Raw genomic sequence first — 12,119 nt, forward strand, 5'->3', positions numbered from 1 at the left:
CTATTTGCTTTCGTTATGATTATATTGAAGGCTGACTAAAAGTAAATGGGTACGGAAAAATACCTGTAATTCGTGATTCAATAAGTTTAAAAAGTCCATTAATGGTTGCTTTACAGTACTTTTATTAAAACATTAAAGTTACAGCATTAGAAGGATACATGTCTCCAGTTGTGTATGTGTATGTATGTATATACAATCCAACTTCCACTGTCAGGCAGTGTTTTTATAGAAGAAAAATGTTTGCAATATACGATATAATTTATTATTATCTTATACTGATCCCATTGCAAACAATTTTAGCCCGGAAGCTGAAAGGTGATAGCTCTGTTGAGATTCAGTAACCCATTTCAGAATGTCTGGTCACTCGCGTCCATTCCGAGGTTACTTTCACTTACAACAAGCTTCGCATACAAGTAGTACCGATATAAAATGTACATTGGTATTGCGTGTACACTTCCATCATCAAAGCAAATCCTGCTTTGTAGATGCCACGTATTTAGTAGGATGCATTTCATATTTTTATATCTAGTTGTAATCAGCTTATGTATTGTGTCCTTGCTGCTGAATCTTTGTCATCTCGAATCTCGTTGAGTCCTGTTGAATAATAGGCATCTGTAGTGGAATACTCTTCTCTATCTTTCTCTATCACTTTTCGATGTTTTTCGTATGTCTTCTTGAATATTGTAACCGTTATCAATTGAATAATGACAATTCCAGCACTATCTATCCCGGTTATTGATCGGCCCAAGCAACACAGAAAACATCTCAATTCTTTTCTTTTTCTTTTTAAGTTGCCCAGAAATCCCTTAAATGGTACAGGGAATACATCTTGATACGACAAAGTTTCAACTTTGTTGCTTCATTTACTTTAGGTCACAATAATGAAACTCAACTGTTTCAATGTACTGCTTGGATGACCTGTCAAATCATGCCTCAAATGGGAGGAGCAAACATGTTACACTCAAATTGGTATGAAGTTATATGCTACGTGATATTGTATGAAACACTTGAGCAACAAATCTAACTTGTGTTGTGTTTGTTGAATGGGAGTTCCATAAAACATTATGTTTCTTAAAATTTTGGTGCAACAGAGTGTGAACTATATGTTTTTTGTACCTATTGAGCAACTGTTTCGAAATGTTACTAAAAAGTTGACGAACCAAGATGTGTTGAAGAACCCATTTGCAATCTTGTTCCAATTAAGCGTATGAATCTATAAGTTTTCAAACTTCGTTTTGCAACCAACTGAATCAAGTTGTCACTGTAAAGGATTGTTGTAACCATCTAGTATCTACCATGGCTCAAATATGTCTTGTCACTTTGATGTTGTAAAATATTTTTGGACAACATTGGCAAAAGCGGAGAAATCGTAATGCATGTGCTAACATCTGCATAAGAAATGGAAGACCACGACGAGGACGATAGGATTACGGATGGCGGGGGACGATGGTGACTAAAGACGATACCAACAGCGGCTGGCGTGGCCGTAGTCTCTCAACCAAGCGGGTGTTCCAAAGGGCTAAATAGAACGGTGAGAAGCCTGAGAGACGATAGATTGGTTGTTGCATGAGCTGGGGGCAGCAAATATATTGATACCGCCGAACGGAGATGTGGCCGTTAAGGATCCGTTAGAGACGGAGCTCGTATTTGCCGGAACTGCTGGCGAACTGGAAACAGCACCAAATAGCGGGTGGATCGCCAGAACTAGTGGCTTATAATGCTGAAACCTGATGACTGCTGGCGGAGGAGCTGCACCGATGCTGCTACCACTCGATGTCACATTGCTACTGACAAGTGACGTTTAAAGCACGCACATACTCAACAAATTCTATGATTGTTCAAACTACGCATTTGCTACTTAATTTCAACATAACTGGAACATGGATACCATCGATAATACGTAATGGTGCAGTTATGTTGACAAATCGTTGCGGTGTTGTTGCAGTTCAATATGAATCATTAATTTTAATATCCACTCATCTGCAACGTAAAAAATACTTGTTGTAAACTTTTCATGATGTCTTGAAAAATAGCTACATTATTGTAACATACTATTTAACATGTTTGCAACAGTTCAGTGAGATGGATTATATCTGGATGAACCGTACACTGCCGGCCGAAATTATGTAGCTATAATGGAAAATGTTCACAAATATTCCAAACATTAAAAAATTAAATCAATTCAGAATTTTACACTTGTTAGGTTATGAGAGGGCGTTTTGATTTGTAATCGATGCAGGACATTAAAGAACTATATTAAGTTCTCCGTTTTGGTTGACTCTATTTTCTTAAGGTGTAACATTGTTCAGGTGAAGGCTTTGATTTGTATTTCGTCAAAATTTCGATAGAAATCTTTGCTTTATAATTATAAGCTATTTTTTAAAAGATCAGTGAATGATGACTAGATGATTATTAAAAGAAGTCTAACGGTTTGCGTAATCGACGTAGTGAAATCGCTTTAATTCTCGCCCAATAAACTGGGAGTTTAAATCCTTAGGGTTTGAAGTATGAACTCTAAGCGTTGAAATATCGATCCCATTTACTAATTATTTGATAGTAATATTATGATCGACCAAGGGGTAAAAAAGCAAGGATTTATGTATTGACCAGAAATTGATGATACGCAGCAGCTAGCTGGTATATTAATTTGGAGTTGAGTTTTTGTTTCTTGTCTCCGGGAGTCATACGAGTCCCACAACTGATCTCCAACGACCGTCTTTGGAATCTGTAACCGCTCAAGTTTTTTCATTTTTTTTTTTAGAGAATATTGGCGGGTAACTACATTTTTTTTCAGACATCATGGCACAAAGATGGACTCAAAGCCGCAGAAAATCAACCTTTCGGTTTTGTTGGGAGTCCAACTTTTTTCGACGAGATTGAAAGCGTATTGTTACATGCTAATTTTCTATGAAATCTTTGGAAAAAATGATTTTCTTGGATTATTTATATCTTTTTCAACATTTGGGATCATCCACAAATTTAGTAATGGAATGAAGGGAGAGGAGGCTTGACATTTTCATTCATAAAATTTAGTAGGCGTAAAACCTATTTTTTCTTAAGCGATTCAATGCCAAAACACCTCCAAATACATTAAATGCGCAAATGCATGTAAAAAATTACCCAAATCGATATCTAACGATCTTCTGAACAAGACTTTCGGGGGAAGGGTTGCGAACTGCAAATTTTACAGAGTCTTACAAGGACGGGAGGGGGATTTAATGATCATTCAAAAACCCTTACATAATTTGTGGATGGTTACCTATTAGAAAAATCAAAACGCATCGAAAAAAAAATCAAACTGGTAAACTTTCGTTTGATTTTCAAACCCCCAAATCAAAAATTTACACTATTTCAGTTCATAATATTTTCAGAATCAAAAGGTTTTTTTAAATACTGCAATGCTCATCAAAACTTGAGACGTTTGCAGTTCTATTGCAATGGATAGATAGAAATATTCTGTTCAAAAATGACGAAATTATGAAAGTTTTATCATTGTTCAGTATCAGACAGTTGGGGTTTGCGGCTATTTTAATTTGTTTTTATTTCATTTATTTATTTACTTATTGATTGTTTGATTTTTGAAATTGATAAAAATTAATACAATTTATTTTATTTAAAAAATATGTTTAAGTTTAAATATATGCATAATATACTTCTTCAAATTAGTTTTTAAGCATTTTTGCGTTCAATAAACTTTCTGTCAGATAAAAAATTAAAATTAATAGGATCTATCGGTACTGCATAAAACAAACGCTTATTTGGCCTTGATTGATTGTTACTTGTAAAGTATTTATTTTAAATTAACTACCCAAGTAACCAACAAGCCCGTTAATCGCCCTTTACGACTGATATAAAGTTCGGAAACCCTATATTTACCTTATATCGCAAATAGGGCGATTTTCGGGTAATTAGCGGGCTTGGTGGTTACTTGGGTATGCTGATTAGAATTTAGGTTTGCGGACACTTCATGAAATAGGGGTCTGGTAAGTGTGTTTTAGTTGCCCACTGATGTGACGGGGTGTGGCATCTACCAGCTTGTCAACATATCTTGTCGGTGATCGGCTCATAACAGAGCGCTGCCTTGCCTTAGAGAGCCGAAAAAGTGCCTGGGTACATTATGTAGAGTGACCGCTGACCATCCCATTGATTATTACTTTTTTTTAAACATAATTTTGAGTTTTAAGAACTCATCATAATGCTAATTTAATTCGGTTAGAATGAAACCAAAAAATAGTCACATTCGCAAACACAACCGCACATACAAATAAACAACAATGGTTGTACTGAACATGTTGACCCGCAATGTACACAATTAGAATGCTGTTGGTAAGATTGGCAGCCATATGTATTCCACGAGAAATAAACATAATAAACTTATTTTTCAATTTATTAATGTTTCACTCCTTATTAACATAAAAACATAAAATACTTATTACAGCTGGAATGTTTTCCAATAGTTTGAATATAAATATTTTATTTTACAGATCAATTTTTATTTCGACATATTTTCAAGCTGCAAATTTGTGGCATCAATTTATAAGTTTTGAAGGCGTATATATTTAATCGAAGCAAAATGTGTAATTTCACCATAAAACTAGATGCGTTTGAAAAGAAAGACTAGTTATCAATATTTTAAAGTAATTAATATCATACTTTTATTCAATGACTTTTTCTACGATTGTCATCTCTGATTTTGCAGTCTGAATAAAAACATCAGTTTGCTTTTCCCGCATCACCTCACAAAAATATCCTAAACATTTATGTGGTTAACTTGAATGTCATTTACATGTATTCGAAAACATCACAGTACAGTTTTAAATATTTCAGTGAAACATTGCTGTTAAGTCAGTTGAAACCTCATTTAAAACTTGTGTCATTCAAATATCATGTTACATGCACCTTATTTGCAACACCTTATGCCACAAACATAAGTTGCAAAGAGACTCCACCTTCTGCGCTTTTTAAGGTACAATGAAGTTTTATATGAGGTGCGTTGTCCCTAATTTAGATCGTCTATTAGTCACACTAAGGTTGTTGTTACTCGCTGAGAAACAAATGGTGTTGCTTGGGGGGGGGGGGGGGGGGGCAGAACGCCAACACCAAAAACGTAAAATTTTCTTACAGAAGCGGAGGCGTAGCACCGAACACACGAAAAGAAAAACCCACCGAAGCACAAACCAGCTAGCACGACGCTACAGCAACAATTATATATGTACCAAGTTCTTGTCCGGGAGTATTCACAATATTGTTCAGAATCTTCATTTATTCACATTAATTAAAACGAATTTCTTTTTGCATTGGAACCAGCCTTCGTGGAAAACACAACATTTGTGACAGCAAATTCAAAACCAACCGTTCTCGGGCAGAGCCTACTGCTCCAGGATACATTTCTCCAGTTCGAACGAAATTACGAACCTTCCTCTTGATGGAGCCCATCAGCGCCCGCACAGTGAAAACGGACACGGAATCAGCGCATTTCTTCCATGCTTTCCGCATTTGCTGGATGTCCTTGACTGCCCGCCGCTTCGTCAAAGTCACTGCTTTGAAATTGCCCAGTATTTTTCGATTGGTTGAAATTCCGGGCAATTCGGAGGATTCATTAGCTTGGGGACAAAATCGATCTTGTTGGCAGCATATCACTCCAGAGCCACCTTGGAGTAGTGGCAGCTGGCCAAATGGAGCCAAAAGATGACTTTGACCCTATGCTTGCGGATGAACGGCAATACACGCTTTTTCAAGCATTCTTCGATGTAAACTAGGGATGTAATCGTAGAGGATGTGACGAATGGTTCCGTTTTCAGGCCTCAACTGCAAATCGCTTGCCAAATCATGGCCTTCTTCGAAAACTTGTCGGCAAACACGAACTTGAATCCTCCCGGCACATCCCCACGTCCAGTCGCGATGTAAAACTTTTGACCGGGAAGCAGAGATGCCAGATCTACGGAAATCTCCGTAGATCTACGGATTTTACAATTTTTTGCGGAAATACGGATCCGTAGGAAAAATCTACGGAATTCGGTACAGTTTCTACGGATTTCTTTCTTCGGTGTACGTCTCCCTTTAGAATCGATTTTTTTTTTGGCTTAGTAATAACATTTCTGATCAGAAATGGTTTAATTTACACAAAATTGAGGAAGTTGAACGAAATCACATATGTCATATGATGATTATTTGATAATTTTCTTTTTGCTCGAATGTTGTTCTGTCGTTTGCGTTGTGTAAGAGAGACGACGTTCTCTTACCCGTCAGCTCGATGATGATCAGGCTTTGAACGTGTTCATCAAAAAGCAGTCGTCGTACTTGTCCGGCTTCATAAAGGAAACTTTGGTTAAATCGTGGCTTTCTTATAAGATTACGACACTACTGTACCGCTGCTACGGGATCAGAATTGATCAGATCGCCATAGATGTTCTTGAAACCCCTGCAGTGGATCCTCAAATTGAGCTGAAGACCATTGTCGTGGATAATGAGACAGAATTGCTGATTGGGCAACAGGAAAAGCTTCTTTGGAATGAGAACAAATACCTGGAGACCGCTCGCTCCCGCGCAAAACAGGGTTCCTCTGTCATTAATATATAACGAGCATGGCGAAGAGATAGCTTTCCCTGCCATATGTTTCGGCCATCTACGGAAATTCAAGCCAGGGGTTCGGGTGAAATATTTTAAAGAGTCAGAATTATAAAGAGACATGTCAAAATTGGAACAATCGATTATCTGTCAAGTCATAGGAAAAGTCATTCCAATCGAGCAGAAGACCTGTCAAATGAATAAGATGTCGTCTCTTTATAAATTCAGGCTCTTTAACATATTTCATGATGGCATCCAGTGAAACTTGTCGTCAAGACAAGCGTGTGGCCAAACCACAACATTTGTTATACATGACAATGAAAGTTCTTCGCCTTAGAGTTTCCTAAGGCTTGCAATGCACTTTTACGTGCACGGGGACCGCAAACATTACACGTGTCAACCTTAAGGACCACCTTATTCATGGAGCAGTGCATTGAGCGAAATCTATCCTTCCTCAAATCAATACCGAATTCAGTACAGTATTAGCAACAACAACTTGACTGCACTTGACTGTGTACTTCAACAAGCTGCTTGACACGATTGAATTTCAGCATCGTGAAAGTCCTCACACGCACATCTTGCTATGGCTGAACAAGGATCCCCGAGAATCAATCAGTGAAAGTATGCCAAAAACTACAGGTGCAACAGTAGCATGGTATTCATGCCTGTACTACCATCGGCCCTTTTCAGGGCCACCAAGATTTTTGAAAAAAGAGTTAAATTTCTGAACATGTCCCAACTAAAATTCATATCAAAATCTTCATGGCAATCATAGTCATACTAAAGAGAATAAACAGAGAGAATCCTGCTCAAATTCCTATTCCTACACAAAACACAAGTCCTGCTACAGTTAACAAATAACATTTATTATATAAGAGCACGTAGTCCAACGTCACCATTGCATACAACCCCAGAGGGCTGTCCCTAGTAGTTTTTCAAAAATTCTTTCATCGATTTATCATTTAACGTAAAATATCACCTAGAACTTAAAAAAATCCGTAGAAATCCGTTGATTTGAATAAGTCTACGGAATTGCATAGAAAAAAATCTGGCATCTCTGCCGGGAAGCTGCTTAAAATCGAGTTTGACGTATGTTTCGACATCGATCAGAGTGCAGCGCTTGTGTTTCGTCAAAACACGGTTGTACAAGAGCCTTACACGCTTTTTGGCCACGGAATTCTGCTTAATGTGCCGGTTCGGATGTTTACTGACTTTGTACGACTTGTATCCTTCCCTGGCAAGGATGTTCCGCACCGTTTGAAAGTTGGCGTTGTACCTTATGGCCACATCTCGGATCGATAGACCGGGGTTGGCTTTAACGCACCTCAACACCTTGCTGCGTAGCTGATGATCTCTGGTTCCAGTTTTTTCTTAGGTCTGCTGATTGCTTTCCACACTCAGGTTTTGAGCCCTCGACAAATTGTTGTTTTCGGCATCTTCAGCACTTTAGCCAGCTTGGAACCGGACCTCTCCGGATTTTCCAGGTATTTGTGCACAATATTTTTTCGAGTTCCATTTGACTTTATTTCTGAACGCGATCGACTGCTTTGATCAAACTTGCACCAGTTGTTCTCTATACAAATGTGAACAAACCACTGTCAAAGATTTTCGATTCCCAACACTAGAGGCCTGCTAGCGGCGCGCGAGGGGTGTACCAATGTATTTTTGTCAGCCTTTTTAATGTTCTACAAAAGTGACTTTGGAGTCTAGGATTACACCTAAGTCCGTTACAATTTTACATTTTTCTAATTTTTGGTTGCCTAAATATATTTAAAAAACAGGTACTTCCATTTTTCTGCTAAATCGATTGCGTTGCATTTTTTTACATTGAGTTGGAGTATACTTTTACTACACCAATTATTAAATATGTTGATTTCATTCTGGAATTCTTCTCTGTCACTAGAATTACTTGTTTCCATAAAGAGCTTCATGTCGTCTGCATATATTAGAACTTTTACAAAACACAAAATAAATAGAACTGTGCCTAAATGAGAACCCTGGGGTGCTGCAAAGGTGACCGAAAAAGGTTCTGAAAGTTTATTTTGAAAACGAACTATTTGTTTGCGTTGCGTTAAGTATAATTGAAGCCAATTCAGAAATCTAGATACCATTCCTATTTTTTGCAATTTAAAGAGTAATAATGGTATGTTGATTCGGTCCAATGCTTTACTGAAGTCAGTATAACGAGCTTCCACGTGCTTGGCGTTGCCCATTGCGTTAAGAATGAAGATTACAAATTCAAGAAGATTATAGGCGAACTGAGCGACCTTTTTAAAAAATCCGTGCTGTTTGTTTGTAATTTGATTTTTTACTTGCTGATTTGCCTGATTTGAAAATAGGCACCAAATGAGACGATTTACAAATTTCAGGGAATTTCCGATTTTTCAGAGACATATTGAAAAGGCGTTCTAAATGAAGGGTGAGTTGTTCTGAAAGATTCTTAAAGAATACAGGTGCAATTCCGTCAGGTGCTGGTCCTTTAGATGCGTCCAAATTTTTAAGAGCATTGAGGACTTCATGTTGACATATTTGATTGACAGATATGTTGTTAGAGACTTCGGGAATGCATGCAAAGAAGTCGCTGTCGAGGTATTTTCCAGAAAATGTGGTGTATATTTCCTGAAAGAATTTCTCAAAAAGATTTCAGTTTTCAGAAGGATTTTCACCTACATTTCCATCAAAATGAATTCGTTTTTCGTGAAATAAATCGAAATGTGGAGTGGGAAAATCGTTTTGTGCACATAATATTACAATACTTTCCCCCGCAAAAAAAAAAAACACCATGATGACGTGATGCTCGTTTGGCTTCACTAACTGACAGTTCGTTTGGCTACATTCTACTTTGTCTCCGCTTATCTACACGGTAAGAAAAAAGTCACAACGACCAGTTAACTTTTACCTACTTTTGACTAGTTTGTCTCTTTTTCTCCTTCTAGTGTTGTCAAAAACGGAGGAGCAAAACCACCCCACAGTGGTAGTAAAGTGTGGGAGCCCAACGTTGAGTATAATCATATTTACCTACTTTTGGGTACAACTAACTTACTTTTGGGTAGAAAGCTAGTGGAAAATTCCATACGAATTGCATACAAGTAAATGAGTGAAAAGAACTTACTTTTGGGTACTTTTTTCTTATCGTGTGTGGAATCTATAGTATCTACACAGCAAAAAAATAATTTTGATATCACGTCAATGTGGATGCACTACAATCATGTCGAAAATATGGTGTAATATTACTTGCTAAAAAGGACAAAATTATCATTAATACAATGCATGAACTGACATTACGCTGCTTTTACTGCATTTGTTTATTTATGTGGTCATAAAAATTACATGAAATTTTCGACATGATTGTAGTGCATCCACTTTGATGTGATATCAAAATTATTTTTTTGCTGTGTATAGCTCAGACCTACTCGTATTATTCACCATTTATCATTTCACACTGCAACGGTGATACATAAAATCATCGAATCATTTCAGGCAAGTTTTTCGTGCGATATGTTCCTGAGTAAAGCGCAACATCAAAATGATAGCAAATCAATATCAAATTGTGGTGTCAACATCAAATTGAAATATTTTTTTTTCCTTTGGTTTGTTTTCCGTCGATCTTGTTTTCCGTGCTGAGCACATCACGCTTACCACTACACCAACGGCGCCGCTAAAATGAAAATTTGATTTCAGTTCACGATTGACAAATATGATTATTTTTTTTTTCAAAATGTTGTTGAACTTTTGTTTTTTTTTGTCATAGCAAAACATCAAATTGACTACTCGTTTTGTTATCAACAGAAAACGTTATTATTCTAGTATACTTTAAATTGAGTATTCAGTTTGCTCTCACTGATAGCAGAATAAGTTTTCAATTTGCAGTCACAGAAGATTATTTTGCTCTCAATTTTGATATTTTAACTATTAAAACGAACAAAACAGCAGCAATCTAAGTAATCATTCTTAGCAACACAAAGCCCGAGTAAATTCCAGCATCAAAATGACAGTAAATCGAAATCAAATTTTGATATCAACATCAATCATAATTTGATTTCAGTTTACGCAATTGACAAGTTTGATAACAAATTGTGTTTTCATATTGTTGTACATTTGCAAATCAAAAATATGTTGCTACATATTTGTTTTCATTGCATTTGCAGAATATCAAAGTTTTCAATGTGATGTCACAGAAAGATTTGTATGCTCTCAATTTTGATATATTAACCATTAAAACAATCAACACGACAGCAACTTGAGTAATCATTATCAGCGAAATCACAACATCAAATTTAGATTTCAATTTGATCCCAGATTTTGCTCGGGTACCGGAATCGTTGTGCTACATCACAACATCAGAGTCCTGTTGGAAGAGCCGTAGTGGTCGGTTGTGTTTTGTGTTAGCTCCAGACGTGGTGCGTGATTATTTAATTAAATAATTTTTTTCTCAGATATTTTGTTCTCGAGTGGAATTATATATTTGCAAACGCTTTATTCTGCTGATACAATTTTGGTATGGTATGGTATGAGCTCGATTGCTTCGATTGGTGTGTTGTGGTATTAAAATAAAACAAGAGTCCGCATCGTGCTCTCTTGCCGTGCGGATCTATTTGCTGTTTGCTGAAGGAAGTGTTACTACTACCTAAAGCTACAACAAATTTAAACAGCACTTTTCAGTGCTCAACCTGCAAAAAATTTCTACCTTTTTCAACTCTTATTCCTCTTCGATCCTTGTTTGGCCCCTATCCGAGGTAATCCTTCTTGGATATCGATTTGGAAAATTCCTCTTCGATCCTTCAGATTCTTATAGTAATCTGCTTGGAAGTCGATTTGGATAAAAATTTACTGCCGCCATGGCACCTAAACGCAAAAGAAAGCGGCAAACTCTTGACCCCCCTTCTGATGCAATTAATTTGAGTAATCAATTTGATTTGCTCACGGATGATGAGAATGATACATCATCCAAGAAAAATTCTAGTAAACTTTTCCGGCTTAATGCCAAAAAGGAAAAGATTCCCCCTATTGTGATAACCACTTCCGATTTCCATGCTCTTCGCATGGAACTTTTGAATTTCGTGAAAGTTAAGTTTTCACTACAAATTGGACGTCGGGGTGAATGCCGTGTATTGACTGAAACCTTGGACGGATTTAAATGTCTTCTCAAGTATCTTACTGAGAAGCAACATAATTTTTTTACTTACGACACCAAAACTGAACGTGTGTTCAAGGTTGTCATGAAAGGACTGCCCTGTGGTGAATCCCTGGATCAGATCAAAGATGAACTGGCAAAATTCCTTGGAGTTGTGTCACTCCAAGTAATCAAAATGAAAATGAAATCCCGTTCTGGCGCTTCGCGCAACGGGATTTCTAATGATTTTTATTTAGTTCACTTCAAGTCTAGTGAACTAAACAACCTTAAGGCCATAGAAAAAGCTAGCCTTATGCGCTATGTCCGAGTCAAGTGGGAACACTTCAGGACGACTGAAGGAAATTTCCAAAACCTCACTCAGTGCCGTAGGTTCCAGGGATGGGGACTCGGAACTAAAAATTGTTACATGCCAGCTAAA

General features: G+C 37.1%; 1 protein-coding gene across 1 annotated transcript in view; it reads right to left on the reverse strand.

Annotated features, from left to right (window-relative positions):
• Positions 1 to 12,119, reverse strand: part of LOC135706541 (protein turtle homolog A-like) — a 1,327,166-nt gene that overhangs the window by 440,616 nt on the left and 874,431 nt on the right. The gene's annotated exons all lie outside the window — the stretch shown is intronic.

This window comes from Ochlerotatus camptorhynchus, unplaced genomic scaffold (assembly GCF_037179485.1).
Source record: "Ochlerotatus camptorhynchus isolate MF236.1 unplaced genomic scaffold, CSIRO-AGI_Acam_v1.1 ptg000284l, whole genome shotgun sequence".
NCBI classification, from domain to species: Eukaryota; Metazoa; Arthropoda; class Insecta; order Diptera; family Culicidae; genus Ochlerotatus; species Ochlerotatus camptorhynchus.